The following is a 14188-nucleotide window of genomic DNA, read 5'->3' as shown; positions in this document are numbered from 1 at the left end:
ATTGGTTGCCATCTCTCTCAGTCAGTCATTCAGCTGGCACCTGACACGGAGAAAACCCATCATCGCTTTCCTTTGACTGGCAACATTCCCAGTAATTAGGCACAGATAGCTGTGCAGAACTCGGAACTGGAGAGCTGCACAGTTTTTCAAGGGTGAGGAAAGAGTGTGTGTCATGTGCATGTGTGTGGAGTTGCATGTGTGCACATACTATATTGCATATATTTGTTCATCTTTCTCATGTTTACTTTGGTATCTACGTTGCAGGGTTTGACAAGGAATAGACTTCCATTAAAGAAACGCTTCTTCCTCTTCGATGAGTTCTGAAGAAAAATGCTTTAAGCTTTTTGGGGAATGATTCATTATTTTATAGGCTTTCTTAGTTTGAAAATTTCACACAATGCAGTATTACTATTTTAATTCAAGCAGAGGGTTTTCAAGCCCCTTAACCACAATTTACTGGACCTGCTGATTACTGGATGCATAACAGGGAACCACTAAGCCAACAAAACAGCACAGATGAAAACATAATTTCCATTGGGAATGATAAAAAAACAACAGAATTAATTAATTGCACAGAAATTGCACTGTGTAAGAGACCATCAGGGCTTATGAACAGTAACCACATGTCTTTGGCAGATCTGGATCAGCACCAAATATGTCCTATTCTTCTGGATGTGTCCCTGTGATTGTCAGACATGTGTCACTACCACTCAGTCCCATCTGAACACTCATTGCTGGTAGTTACAGGTTTACAGTCATTTGAAAACCTCTTTATATCGAGAGGATTTTTGTTTGGATCCACACCAAACTGCAGATTCAAAGATACCCTCAAAATTCCCAAGATATGCATGATCACTTTTCAAGATCCATACTTTATTCCCAGAGAAGTCTAAATAAAATTATGAAAAATGTTTTGCATATTTAAAAAAAAGGAATTAAAATTGTTTATTCCCTTCTGTCTTCCAGGTACTAAATGTAATAGGCTCTATTCTGCCTTATTCTCCATCCAAAGTCTCATGAAAATCTGTTTAGCAGTTTCTTGTACTCCTGCTAACAAACCCACCAGCCAATGTGGTGCAGCCATGTTTTTTTTTTGTCACCTCACAAACAGCATGAATCTCATTAGCTGTACCCTCTTTGTCTTCAGTGGGCTGTGTGTTAATAGACGCTGATTGGTTTTGAGGCAGCCAGCGCCCAGCCGCCAGTGCTTATTATAAAAATGGTTCTGCACAGCCTGATGGAAATGAGTGCTTCACCAATGAGAGACAGAACCATGGTGAACCAGACTCTTCCAGGCATCATGGGTATGGATAGTTATTAGGCATCTGACGGCATTCAGGAGCCCCACAGAGAAAGGGGACATGAAGAGAAAAGAAATGGTAGAAGAGAGAGACGCCAACAATAGTCGTATGATGAAGTGAAGCATTCAGGCAGGCAGAGCTGCCAGGTTTTCTTTGTGTGAGATTTCATTATGGGCCCGTCTCTGGGCGTCATAGTCATGGCAGCGTTCACAGCATTAGATTAGGCTGCCAGCCTCAGACAGAAAATCAAGGAGGAGCACTTGGGGATCTGGTGACAGTGTTTGTTTGGGGAAGAGCTGCATGTATACACTCAAAAGGTGATCACATGTTAAAGACATTGAATCAATTAAAATGTGTAGAAGTGGAAATAATGGTGAAAAGACTTGGAGGTGTGACATTTGAAGACCCATAAGTGTCTTCCCCCTTTTGTCTGTGGTGAAACCAGTCTAGCCTTTTCACTGATGTACTGTATAGGGGTTCCAACTTGCCCCATATTTAGTTGTTTTCTTTTCATGATTATCAGTCTATTATTTTCTAATTTATCTGAGACATTTTCATCATTCTAATCACTATTATGATTTTATGCTACAACATATACAGTATATGGTTATTCCTGGTTACAGTCATGACTATTTAATTTAGCTGCTCCACATTGTCAGTATTCATTGTTTTACACTGAGCCTTGCCTCCTTTTACACTTAGCCAAACATACTACTATCACCCACTGTCAATTAACCCCTTCACCTTTGGAGTAAATGACACAGCTAATGATAAAACACATTTGTTTTTTCAATTGGACTGAAATGTATGAAGTTGATGTGTTTGAAAAGAATGTTTATTGATCTATAGTATATTATAGTTGCATTTATCCCTCCGTTAGTTAGTATGCACGCCTGTAACAAAGGACGTAGATCAAAGCACAAGCTGTATGACAAACAAAGGACTGTTGAATCTGCAACCAATAGTACAGTTGGTACGATCAAAGGGAGAGTAGATCAAATTTTAGTCTGGCTTTGGCCTGCCCATGTAATTAACACAGGCCCCGCTAATTTTCAGTTAATAAAAAAAAAAGCTCAACCTGAAGCAATTTGAAGAAAAAAAGCATTTCATTGTAAACTGACAGTTTAGCAGCATTTGCATTTTCCCTTTTTCCAAAGTGGTTATTGTGGTCCTGATTGGTATTAGTGGATGTATTGGTTTTATTAACCATAAAAATGTAATCATTACCAACTGATGATAGACTCTCCTTGCAAACAGTAGAATTCCTGTCCTGTTAGTGATGTTTACATAGGAAAAAGAACACGTGGTGTTCGATTGAAGTGACTGATCGAGCTGACGTGTGAGGATATTGTGTACTGCTTCCAGGCAAAGCAAACCGCAATGTGTGTGTGTGTGATTGAAAGCTTGTCTTTGTTGTAGCTTCTTCACGCTCAGCTTCTGCTTTCAACAAACTGCAAGTGTAGCTCAGTTTTCTCCTCTCAAACAGCTTGATGATAAAGATAAATCTCTTCCTTCTGCAGATACAATCACATTGTCTGGAACAAAGCATGGGAGGACATACTTCTCTGTAACGCCTCGGGTGAATGCCTACATGAGGACTGATTTGTGCTGTGTGCTCAACAGACTGCATTGCATGTCTGTCCATGTCCCCGGCAGAACACAGAGACTGTGAGTTATGCTTTACACTTAGCTACTGCTGTTCAAAATATGTGCACTCTTAAAGCCAGGTAGCTGACATTGGGTCTGCAGCAGCGTCTGCAGCAGAAATCTGTTGAATTCAAGGACCGTGAATTCCCTCTACAGGAGGATAAAACAAGTTCTGAAGCTTGAGAACACACGAATCCAAGGCGAAGCTATTGGAAACAATTTGTGAGTCAATATCCAAGATAACAGGATGTAATGAAAAACAACTTCTGCCTGGCTTTAACCTTCTGGAGGGCACATGGAAGGACTTCTTGCAGTCCGGACAAGGTTAGAGGTCAATCTAACTCACCCAGCAATCAGTCTCTTTCTGTGTGAAACCATTTTAAACAAATATAACTCAGCAAGATCGACCAAACTAATTAAAAGGAACTTTATTAATTTCAAGAGGGAAATTATTTTTCCACTCTGGCACACAGTTAGTGTGCTAGAGCGCTATACTGTACTGTATATTACTAGTGCTGTCGCATCACAGCAAGACTGTTCTGGGTTTGAGTCCTGTTCTGAGCAGAGTTTGTCTTCTCGTTTCTATGTGGATTTTCTCCGGGTTGTCTGGCTTTCTCCAAACTCCAAAAACATGCACATTAGGTGAAGTGATCATTTCAAATTGCCTGTAGGTGTGACCGTGTGCCTGAGAGGTTGTTTGTCTTCCATGTGACTCTGCAGTACGCTGGTGTTGTGCTCGGAGTGTCCCCTGCCTCTCATCCACATGTCAGCTGGGATAGCCTCATGCAATACCCGTGACCCGCAAGCGGTAGGAAATGAATGAATGTATGAATGAATAATTCACTATATAAACTATATCATTTTCAGAAGGCAAATTATGGGAAGCAAATAAGGCATTCAAAAAAAGTTTTTTTGTGACCATTTCAAAGATTTACGTGTCCTCATGGAAATGATGCACTGAGGGCTTTGAAGTGAATAATCTGTCAGTACATAAATAACAACAAAGGAAACATTGAAGAAAGTGTGAAATGTGTAACTTCTAAAGATGTGTAACAGTTTTAATGTTTATATACATGTATATATATATATACATGTATATACATGTATATATATATACACACACGTGTATGTATGTATGTATGTATATATTTATATAAACATATATATAAACATATATATATAAAAATATATTTATATGAATATATATATATATTTATATATGTACTGTATGTTTCCTTTGTTTTTTATGTATTGACAGATTATTGTTTTTTTATGTTATGTTATTCGTCCTTTGAAGTGTTTGAAGTTCAAGTGGTTGGTTCATGAAGTCTGAGATGTAATCTGAGATTAAAAGTTTGGAGATACATATATACATATATATTGCTTTTCTGTTCAGTTTCAGTTCCACTCTCTGGCCGAGAAGTCAAGGATAAATAAACAATAAGTAATTTAGAAGCTCCAAGCAGAAAAATGGCCAAAGAGCTGACAGCCAAAGTAGCTTCCCTCCAAAAGGAACTGGAGGCAGTGAGAAAGGAGAAGGAGAACCTCCAGCTGGAGAAAGCCAACATCCGCGCTTACTGGGAAATCACCAAGAGGAATGTAGAGGAGAAAAGATCCAAGTTGAGGGATCGCAAATTTCTAGAAGAAGAGTTAAAGGAAAGGCACCGGCAGGAAATCAATAAGTTTAAACATCAGTTGGAGCATCTTCTATCTGAACAAAACAATAAAAGATGTAGTGTGCTGATGGAAAGCATGGCTGCGTCCTCATTGGCTGAGAACGAGTTCCTTCAGTCAGAGCTCATCCGTCAAGAAGAAATTCAAGGCCTGGAATTTTGCCTCAGAAAAATGAACCTCCAGAGCAAAATATTCAAAGAGCAGTTGGACCAAACAGTAGAGATGAAATCACTTGAATTGGCAAAGACCTATGAAAGTTTCATCAAAGAACACGAGGAAATATATCGCCAAAAAATGCAGTATTTGATCAACGCTAAAAAAGAAAAGACCAACGCTGAACTTCAGAAAATCGAAAAAAATATGAAAGAACACATGACGAACATGAAAGAAGAACAAAAAACGTCTCTCGCAAAGATGGAGGAGGCTCTCGTTCAGCAAACGATAGCAGTGATGTTGGAGCAGAAGAAGCTGTATGATAAACGTGGGAATTTAAGGCTAACACAGTGGGAATTGGACAAAGAGCTTACAGAAGCTCTTAACAACAAAGCTCTACATGACTCAGTGAAGGATTCACTACGGACACTGACAGAGCTCCAAAAAGACAAGGAAGACTATGTTAAAAGCAAAAAAGTGAGAGTGTCGACCAAAACTCGATTGAAGGAAAACATGATTGAACACACGTTGAGAGATTTGACGGTGGAGTATGAGTGTTTGCTGCATGACTGTGAAGAGATTGAGAGAAAGCGTGATGAGATACTGAAGGCACAACAGCAGACCATCCAGAACTTAAAGCAGGAAAAGGACATGAGGAAGTTGTTGCATGAGGTTAAGGTTGCAGACATAAAAGAAGAGACATTGATGGTAGAGGCTCGGCTCCAACAACTCTCACAACCCTAAACATAAGTGAGTTCTCTACGGTTCTCTGGCTTCCTTCCATCTCTGAAAACATGCATAGAGGTGGAATGCAGGTGGGATGTTTTTTATTGCGATGAGCTGGTGTGTATCCCTCCTTTCGCCTGTAGACAGCTGTGATAGGCTCCAATATCTTCCCATATATTGAACAAGCAGCTGAAGACAAGACGATCATAATCATTTCGACTTCAAGAAGGTGAATGAATGAAAGAAATTCAGGCAGTTTGTGGCCATAATCATGCATGTAGGCTTAGATGGACGTAATTGCTGTCTGACTGCTGTGTATTTTTGGTTATATTATTTTTTGGGGTTGAGTGACGACACCAAATCCAAATTAGAACCAAGCCGGTCAGAGACTGCAACACCGCGCGACACCCCTGAATTCAAAATATTACCCTGACCTATTTTCATAGATCAAAGCACTAGCTGTGCTCTATGGCAGGGGTGTCCAAACTCATTTTCACAGAGGGCCGCATCAGCTTAATGGCTGTTCATATGTAACTAATGAATGTAACAAAATCTAAGTCAATATAATGTAAAATAAATGTAACTACTTCTTAATGTTAAATAACTCCATCAATCAAGTATCAAACTATCCAAGTGAATAAAGAAAAATGACCTCAAATACATGTTAGGACATTAACTTTGTTCAAAACTTTTTTCAATGTTAAAACGGGCTTAATTACTGCATTGTGGGAAATGTAGTTTTGCTCAAAGCACACTTTTGACCTATTTATTTTTACACACTGAACTTTTATGCTTTCCCAAAAAATGATGTGACGGGCTACATGTGGCCCCCGGGCCTTGAGCGTGACGCATGTGATCAATGGTCTTACTCATACTGGCCTTCTCCCTCTTCTTTCTTTCTTATCCGGTTCCTGAGTATACAAAAGTTGAAATTTGACCTTGACATAGTAATCTCAAGGTCAAGGTCATCATCTCATTTTCATCCCCTTTGCTGCCTGAGTAATGTGCTTTGTGTTTGGGCCGTCAGGGCTGCAAAGAATCCGAAATCAAGAAACTGCGTCTGCAGCTAGAAAGTTCTTTTTTACTGCTACCAAAAAGAGCGAATGTTGGCCCACAGGTCAATAAATTGTTTCAACACTTTCCCCAGACTTAACCAATGGACCTCAGCAAGCAAGCGCTAATCTAACCAAACAAAGCATCAACATCATTTTAATCATGGAGAAATGTATGTAAATTCTACAAATTTGCCTTATATTTCTGAGCGCGTCCCATTGTGACACCTCTATAAACATGCATAGGATAAAAATAGATTCCATGCAACTCTCTGAGGAAAACGCATCCCCTCACAACAAAGCAGAATTAAGGCCTGTATTCAGAATAATTCATGGGTCAGAACAAATACAACAGAGAAGCTCACAGAGTGGATGGGACTGCAGAGAAAAGAGACTTAATGAGAAGTTTGAATAAAGAGTGAAAGGATTCTGTTTTAACTTTCTGACATTTTGGTGCAGAAGTGGGCAAAAGGGGAGTTGTGTTTTGTATTTTTAAAAAAAAATTAATTATGTACCTGGATATTTCCTTTAATTTCTCAGGGTTAATGCATCACAATAATCACAACATGAGGGTTAGGCAGTTTGGTGTGAAACCAAATAAAAAGAGCCACTACATTTGATTTTTCCAATGTTAATTTATGGTGATGTTGATATGTGTGTGTGATCTGTTGGACCTTGGCAGAAGTACTTGCTCTCTGAGTGCTGTGCCATTTTTAATACCAGTATATCACTTTCTTGAGACTGAATGGAGACTACACAGAATCCAGTTCCCTGGTCTGAAATGGCCTTCATCAAAACGTTAACAGTCACCATCTCCTGTGTTCTGTGGTTGACCTCTGATGCCTTAGACTCCTAGGCAGACAATTACGGAACATTTTGCTTTGGGATGTTTGCTGTTTGATGTCACATACTGTATAAATATATAAAAAATATTCCAATGAATCAGAATCAGAATCAAAAGGTTTTATTGCCAAGTACAGTAAAAATTACTATCGAGGAATTTTACGCGGTGTTGGTGCATTGAAAGGTGGAAGAGAATAATAGTGAATGAGGAATAGGAATAGAAAAACTATTTACAATTCACATTACGGTGAGTTGAGCGAAGAAAAGAAGTCCAAACAGTAAACTGTCTTTGCTGAGTGTTGAGGGACGGATGGTTACCTGGGGGGGGGGGCATTGTTCATGAGGCTGACTGCAGTGGGGAAGAAGCTGTTTTTATGGCGTGAGGTCCTGGTTCGGATGGACTGTAGCCTCTTGCCAGAGGGGAGGGTCTGGAAGAGGTTGTGGCTGGGATGAGAGGGGTCAGCGGCAATCCTGGCTGCACGACTGCTGGTCCTTGTGTCGAACAGTTCCCGGAGATGTGGGAGGCTGCAGCTGATCACCTTCTTCGCAGAACGGATGACACGCTGCAGCTTGGCCTTGTCCATTAACAAAGTTAAGTGAGATGTGAAAGAAACAGGAGAATGTGGCGTCTTTACGTGTGTATTCACTCTGTCTTTTTTTGCTTTTTTGTATACGTGCGTCTTCACTTTAGGTTAGCGACGGTTACAGTTGCGTTCGGTAGTTTGTAGGGCTTTTGCGGAGATTAGAAGGCACTATGGTAGCCCTGACATGGGAGGTGTGTCTAGTGCAAGCTAACGGCAGTCTGCAGTGGGAACCTCGGAGTAACATCCAGCCCCGTATGTCAACATAAAGCAGAGCAATCACCACCTCTGATTTTTGGTTAATTAATCGGCAATTGTGGAAATCCAAATAAAAACATCCACAATAATTGAATTCCTGGTTTTCATGATCCCATAATAAGAAGTTATAAAAGACTGTAGGGCTTTGACGGAGGTACTTACTCTTAAGTGCAGTGTATTTTGAATGGGGTTGAATGGAAAGTGCACAGAATCCAAATGAAATCCTCTGAGCTGAAGTGGCCTTGGAGAGAGGACTTCTGTTGGTTGCAGATTGGGAAAGGCACCTTTGAAGGATGTTAGGGCTGCCACTGTTAGCTTCATGAGCTTACATGAAAACCTTTGTATGTATCTGCTGCTTTGGAAGACTGCAATACCCCACGGCAAAGCATTTTCCAGGAACTACTTCAGAGATACACGGGTCAGGTCACGGCACCAGAGATCTCAGGCTTCATTTATAATCGGTTTTGTCTTCTTCCATCTATCAAGACTCCATTGGGACTTGACTAGAGCTCCAGTGACAGACCATAACCAATCTGACCAGCCGTCATGATATTGAGTCCTGTGAATGTTCCTGTTTCTCTTGGTTCTCAAATGCAGATCCAAGTTGACCTTTGGATTTCTTACAAACAGTGAAGCTGCTTTTTGTTAATTAAATGCTTACTTTGAAGAATGCTGCTTGTATTGAATTCTTTCAATTGGATGTGTATCGGTACATTTAGGACAAATGGAAATCAGCTAACCTCAATATGTGAAATTGATGTTGATGATTGAAACGGAGGGAATGAATAGAGGCTGGATGCAGTTAGATTAATGCAAACAATTGTACAACCATTTTATAGGTGCTGGTTTTTTTTATAACTCACCAGCACTTTGTCCATTAAAAGAAGTTTAATAAAGTTAAAGTCTCTTCTATGCAATAAATTTAATATGCTGCTCTTTGGGAATCCAGCAGAGAAAGTCTAACTGGCTTATTAGGCTACATCACTAAACTTTTACTATATGTGACGGGAATGCACCATAAACATCACTTATAACAAAATAAAAGGATATGTAGAAATAGGATTTATAGATTACGAGGACACCGTGGAGAGAAAAAGACCTTGCAAAGAATTAATCCCTGTTTGTTGAAAAAGATTTAAAAAAGGCACAAAAGTAATTTTAGAGCTTTTGTTGTGAATCTCATCCAACTGGAAGAGACAAGGGTACATGTGCTGTTATAAAATATTCTATGATGACATAATGGCTGCTGGAAAGCTCTGCTTGGCTGATTAAAAAGGCTTTTATACGCGGCGAATGAATATTTGAAGCTGCTGGGTGGTGACTCCGGAGACACACCGGCCCGCGGCATTCCTATTGGTTTGTTGGCGACGTGATGACACCGGAGGAGTTGAGTATCACACTTTATAAAGCTGACCCTGTCCGCGGCGAGTCATTCTTTTGGAAACCGTTGTTGCTGAAACTTCTCATTCTGCATCTCACGTACTGGAAGCCGCAGAGAAACCTCGACACCCTCATCCATCATGAGCGAGGTAGGAATATTTCATCTTTTAAAACACAGGGAACACAATTACGCACGGTTCGTGCGTAAAAAGCGCAGGTGGAAATTGAAGTTGACGGCCAAGCTATGTGGCTCTGTCTTAAGTGATGAGTGTTCTCACCCGATGTGTAGTGTTCCAGCGCTGATTTCATTGTGAGTGTGATGCCGTGCGCTGAGCGGCGTCAGAGTGGGGGACACCGGGCGAGTCGTCGTTGCGCGGAATACCCCCCCCCCCACACACACACACACACCCTCCCCCAGCCGAAGCGTCAAGCACGGCGGGTTTACTACAGATAATCATGATTCACTCCAGTGGATGAAACCTGCTCCACTATCAGGCAAGACTTGAATTAAATGGTGTGGTTTGACGACAGCTATGAGAAACATAAGGCGGCGAGAACCGAGCGTAATTGGGCATTGGTCGATGTGTGTGTGCGTGTGTGTGTGTGTGTATGCGTGTGTGTGTGTGATCAGTTTGGACTTTGCGACTTATGAGTTGCAATGATTAATTTAAAAGACAATAAGCGTGTAGAGAGATCCCCCCCCCCCCCCAGTTGCGCGTGGATTAGTCTGCCTCGGAAGGAGATTGACACTTCACGCTGCTGTTGGTTCATCCTTTGGAGAAATGAACTGCAGGTCTGCAGGTTTGTCACAGCTTGAGATGGCAACGGCTTTATTTTGCCAGCAGTCGCAGATGTTCCAGCTCTGTTCGTTTGAGGAGGAATAGTAATATCTTTACTCTTTACAAACTTTCAAGTTTATTACCGACAGCACTGTTAATGTGTGAAGTGTTTTAAATCTTGGCAGTCAATAAAATATAATCACCATCAAACACAGTTTAGACACAGAGCCTCCACTGTTATTATTTTTTTGCATCACTTGACTGATTTTGTCAGATGCATTTTCATCCACATAACACCTATTATAAACACCTGCATCCGTTAGCACCTGTGTGCAATGTCGTATGTTGAGTAAACAACATCTTACTGAGATGTAAACTCATATCTTAAAGTATAAAGAATGAGACAAATAAAAATCTGTGCTTAAAGGTTTCTTTTAACGGTCACTGTTTGGTGCAAAATTTAAAGAGAATCATATTTGCCTCACAGTTCAGCTCAAACTGTTTTGACACTTAAAGAAATAATTTATGTTACATTCTGCTCCATGTTAGCACAGCAGAAGAGAAAGCAGACCGATAAGCGAGTCAAGTTTTCTAGAACATTTAAATTGCAGTTAGTTACGGGAGCATTCCTGTTTTTACATGATTTGTCTTTTTAAAACTATGTGTGTACATCATCCGCCTGTGAGCACTGTGAGTTTGGTTGCAGGGAGGGAACAACGGCAGCTGTAAACCCCAGAAACTCTGACAGCAGCATTCAGGTTACCGATGCATCCCTATTCGAGTCCGGTCCTGCAGCCCAGTCTCCCCGTTTCCAGTCTGTCATTCCTACAAATAGACCAGTGGCAGATGTGGGCAGTACTTCACATGCCACTTAAGTGTGATTCAGGGTGGAAGCTCACAACAGGAGCATCTTTTGAATAATTAAATTCTTTGCTGGCAGTGAAATAAATCACCTGAGCCTCTTGTTTGGTCATCATGTACAAAGTAAAGACAAGCTGGTGTCTCTTGTTGATTTAAAACAACTGTTTTAGTGAGAATGTGGCCCTGGTGCCTTTGTGAGGATTAGATGTGAAAGGATTTTTTTTTTAGTGCAGTGTGGATTTATTCTCAAAGTATTCAGTCTCTTGCATTCGAAGCAGGGCAGCTCAGCACGTTCTGGATGGATGAGTCTCGCCGTGGTCAGCAATGCAGAGCTCCATCTCCAACACACACTGCTTCTCCCCAACGCCCCTCCACCACACACACACACACACACACACACACACACACACACACACACACACCGCCCACCTACCAGCACAGAACAAGTGCAATACTGTAAGGTAATACAAATACTTTAACACAGTTCTGCTCCTACAAATGCATTTCAGAATACTTTCTCCTCCCGTCTCTTTGTCTTTTGGAAAAATCTACAGCCTAAAAGCTTAAAGAATGCAAAAGAACAGTCGAAATCCCCGAAGCTTTTGACTTCTGTCAGAGTGTTCATGCCAAAGAGAAATGAACAAGCTGACAAAAGGGACTGCGAAACTGCAAGGTGCTCCAGACAGTGGAAAATGGCTGACTGAAACGTTCATATATTGTTTTTTCTAGCATTCAGAGCATAGTTTAAGCTGTTCTCCAGCTATTATTAAACATAACAGTCAGTATTTAACTTTGTCAGGTCTTAAACTAGATTTTACCGTGGTGCTGCGTTCATCTGTCGGACATTCTGATGAAGGAACGAGTCAGGATTTAAATAAAATTCACCCACCATGCAGTAACCTCTTGGGGACCAGAGGATGGCCAGTTGAAGTCCAACATGGACCAAAATCTGGAATCTGAACTGGGAGGTTGTGGGCTCACCTCCTGAATAGTGTGAAACTGCCCTTGAGCAAGGCACCAAACCCCACAAGCTGCTCCTAGGGTGCTGCTTCACGGCTGCCCATGACCATCTCTTCTTTATGTTCATTTTATATATCGAGTGTTAAAAGAATTTCCCCACTGGGATCAATGAAGTCCCATAAGTCATGTCTTAAATTCTAATGATGGTTGCTAGGTTATCAGTTACTCCACATCCTCAGAAACATTCAGAGCCACCCGTAGGTGTTTCTGTAGGCTAAGCAGCTTTGCACTGAAAGAAACCACTAAAGTTATTTCACATTTACATTAAAAAGTTTTTCTGACGGTGCTTGAACTCCTATTGACTCAGGTTTGTGGGATATGAAATGGCGCTCTGTCGTTGCTCATAAATGAGCTGGCTTTAAGCTAGAAAGCTCCTAAATTAGATTTTTTTTCTTTTTGTTTTGTGTGCTACATCTGCTCTATGAAATAAACTTGAAGATGTGTCAAAATCGAGTCAAATATATATTTTTAAATCTTGATCTCACATTAGCAAAGAGCAGAATACAAGTGGGAGGTGCCAATCATCTGCTGCAGCTTAATGTTCCAGCACAGATGTGTTGGGTGTTGGGTGTGTGTATGTACAGTAAACTTGTGTGTGTTTCTGCACTTAAGCAGGCTCACTGATAATTTTAATGACTTACCACATTTTCAAAAGAGTTTTCCCATCTGGGAATGGAAAAAAATACTATTAGCTTCATTAGCAATTAACATAAAGTCGTCTTTGATTGGCTGCTGTATCATATAGCAAATACAAGCTCCTTTTGTGTTCTTCATTGAAGGAAAATTCTGACTGCAGTGAAATACTCAGTGTATTCAGATTACTCAGAAACAGCCCCACCTCTTGGATTCAGCTTTGTTCAACATCAGATGGGCAGAAATATTTGACAGTAAAGCTGTTTAATCCACTTTAAGCAGACATCGGTATTTCTCTAAGTACTTTGACTGAAATTACCCCAGACTGGGGATATAACTGAGGTCATCACATTAGTAGTCAGCACAAGAGAGCTCCAGTTGTACAAGACCTTTGCCTGCTAAGCAAAGTGAGCGTTTTTATATGGTACTTAATGGGGAGGCAAAGGACACCTTTTATTTTTTTACTTCTGTCTTAATATCAAGCATCAACCCTGCATCCAATTCAAGTCAGAAGGTCAAGCTGTGAATATGGAAGGTGGGCGATGCGTTTAAATGCAGGAGAGCTTAGAAATGGGTGAATTTGAGACCCATAGATGTCAATTTGCATCAACAATTTGTTTTTGTAAGTTATTCTTTATGCGAGTTCACATATTAGCCAAAGTCATTTATGTTTGTATTCCTTTCAGCTCATCTCTTTCTGTTATCATGGACTGTCTACACCAGCAAAGACAGATTTCTGATAGAATTTAGTGGACATGGTATACCTGCTGCTGCTGCTGATTTTGCTGAAAGCACAGAGCACTTATTACCTCCAAATCTCATTCCAGCAAAAGTTGAACAATCAAATCCACCCAGAAAACAATGTGAATTTACATAAAAGCATTTAAGTGATTTTTTTCATCATTAACATGCAGCATTAACATGCAACATGATTAAAAAAAACCTTGTTTCTGCAAATTAAAATAAATCAAACTGAATATATCATGTGTAAATCACGTCGTCAATCTCGTATAATTAGTTTTCATTACATTGTCGTTGACTCTCATCGGGTTGAGTCTCCCCTTTGAGTCCAATCAAAAACGGCTCAATCAACGAAAGCAATCTTCATTGGCAGCAGAGAAGATATGAAGGGAAATTTACTCGGTATCACAAATCACTCGGATCAGTGCTAAACTCACAGCGAAGCTATTACACGCTGGGTGGTTAAGTGACTGGGATGCAAACAGTTTTTGTAAAGCACGTGTGGTTGTTGTCTTGATTATGCAGTCATAAATTTCCCA

This window comes from Antennarius striatus, chromosome 6, assembly GCF_040054535.1.
Source record: "Antennarius striatus isolate MH-2024 chromosome 6, ASM4005453v1, whole genome shotgun sequence".
Taxonomy (NCBI): Eukaryota; Metazoa; Chordata; class Actinopteri; order Lophiiformes; family Antennariidae; genus Antennarius; species Antennarius striatus.
The sequence above is the reverse complement of the archived record's forward strand: the minus strand, read 5'-3'. Positions refer to the sequence as shown.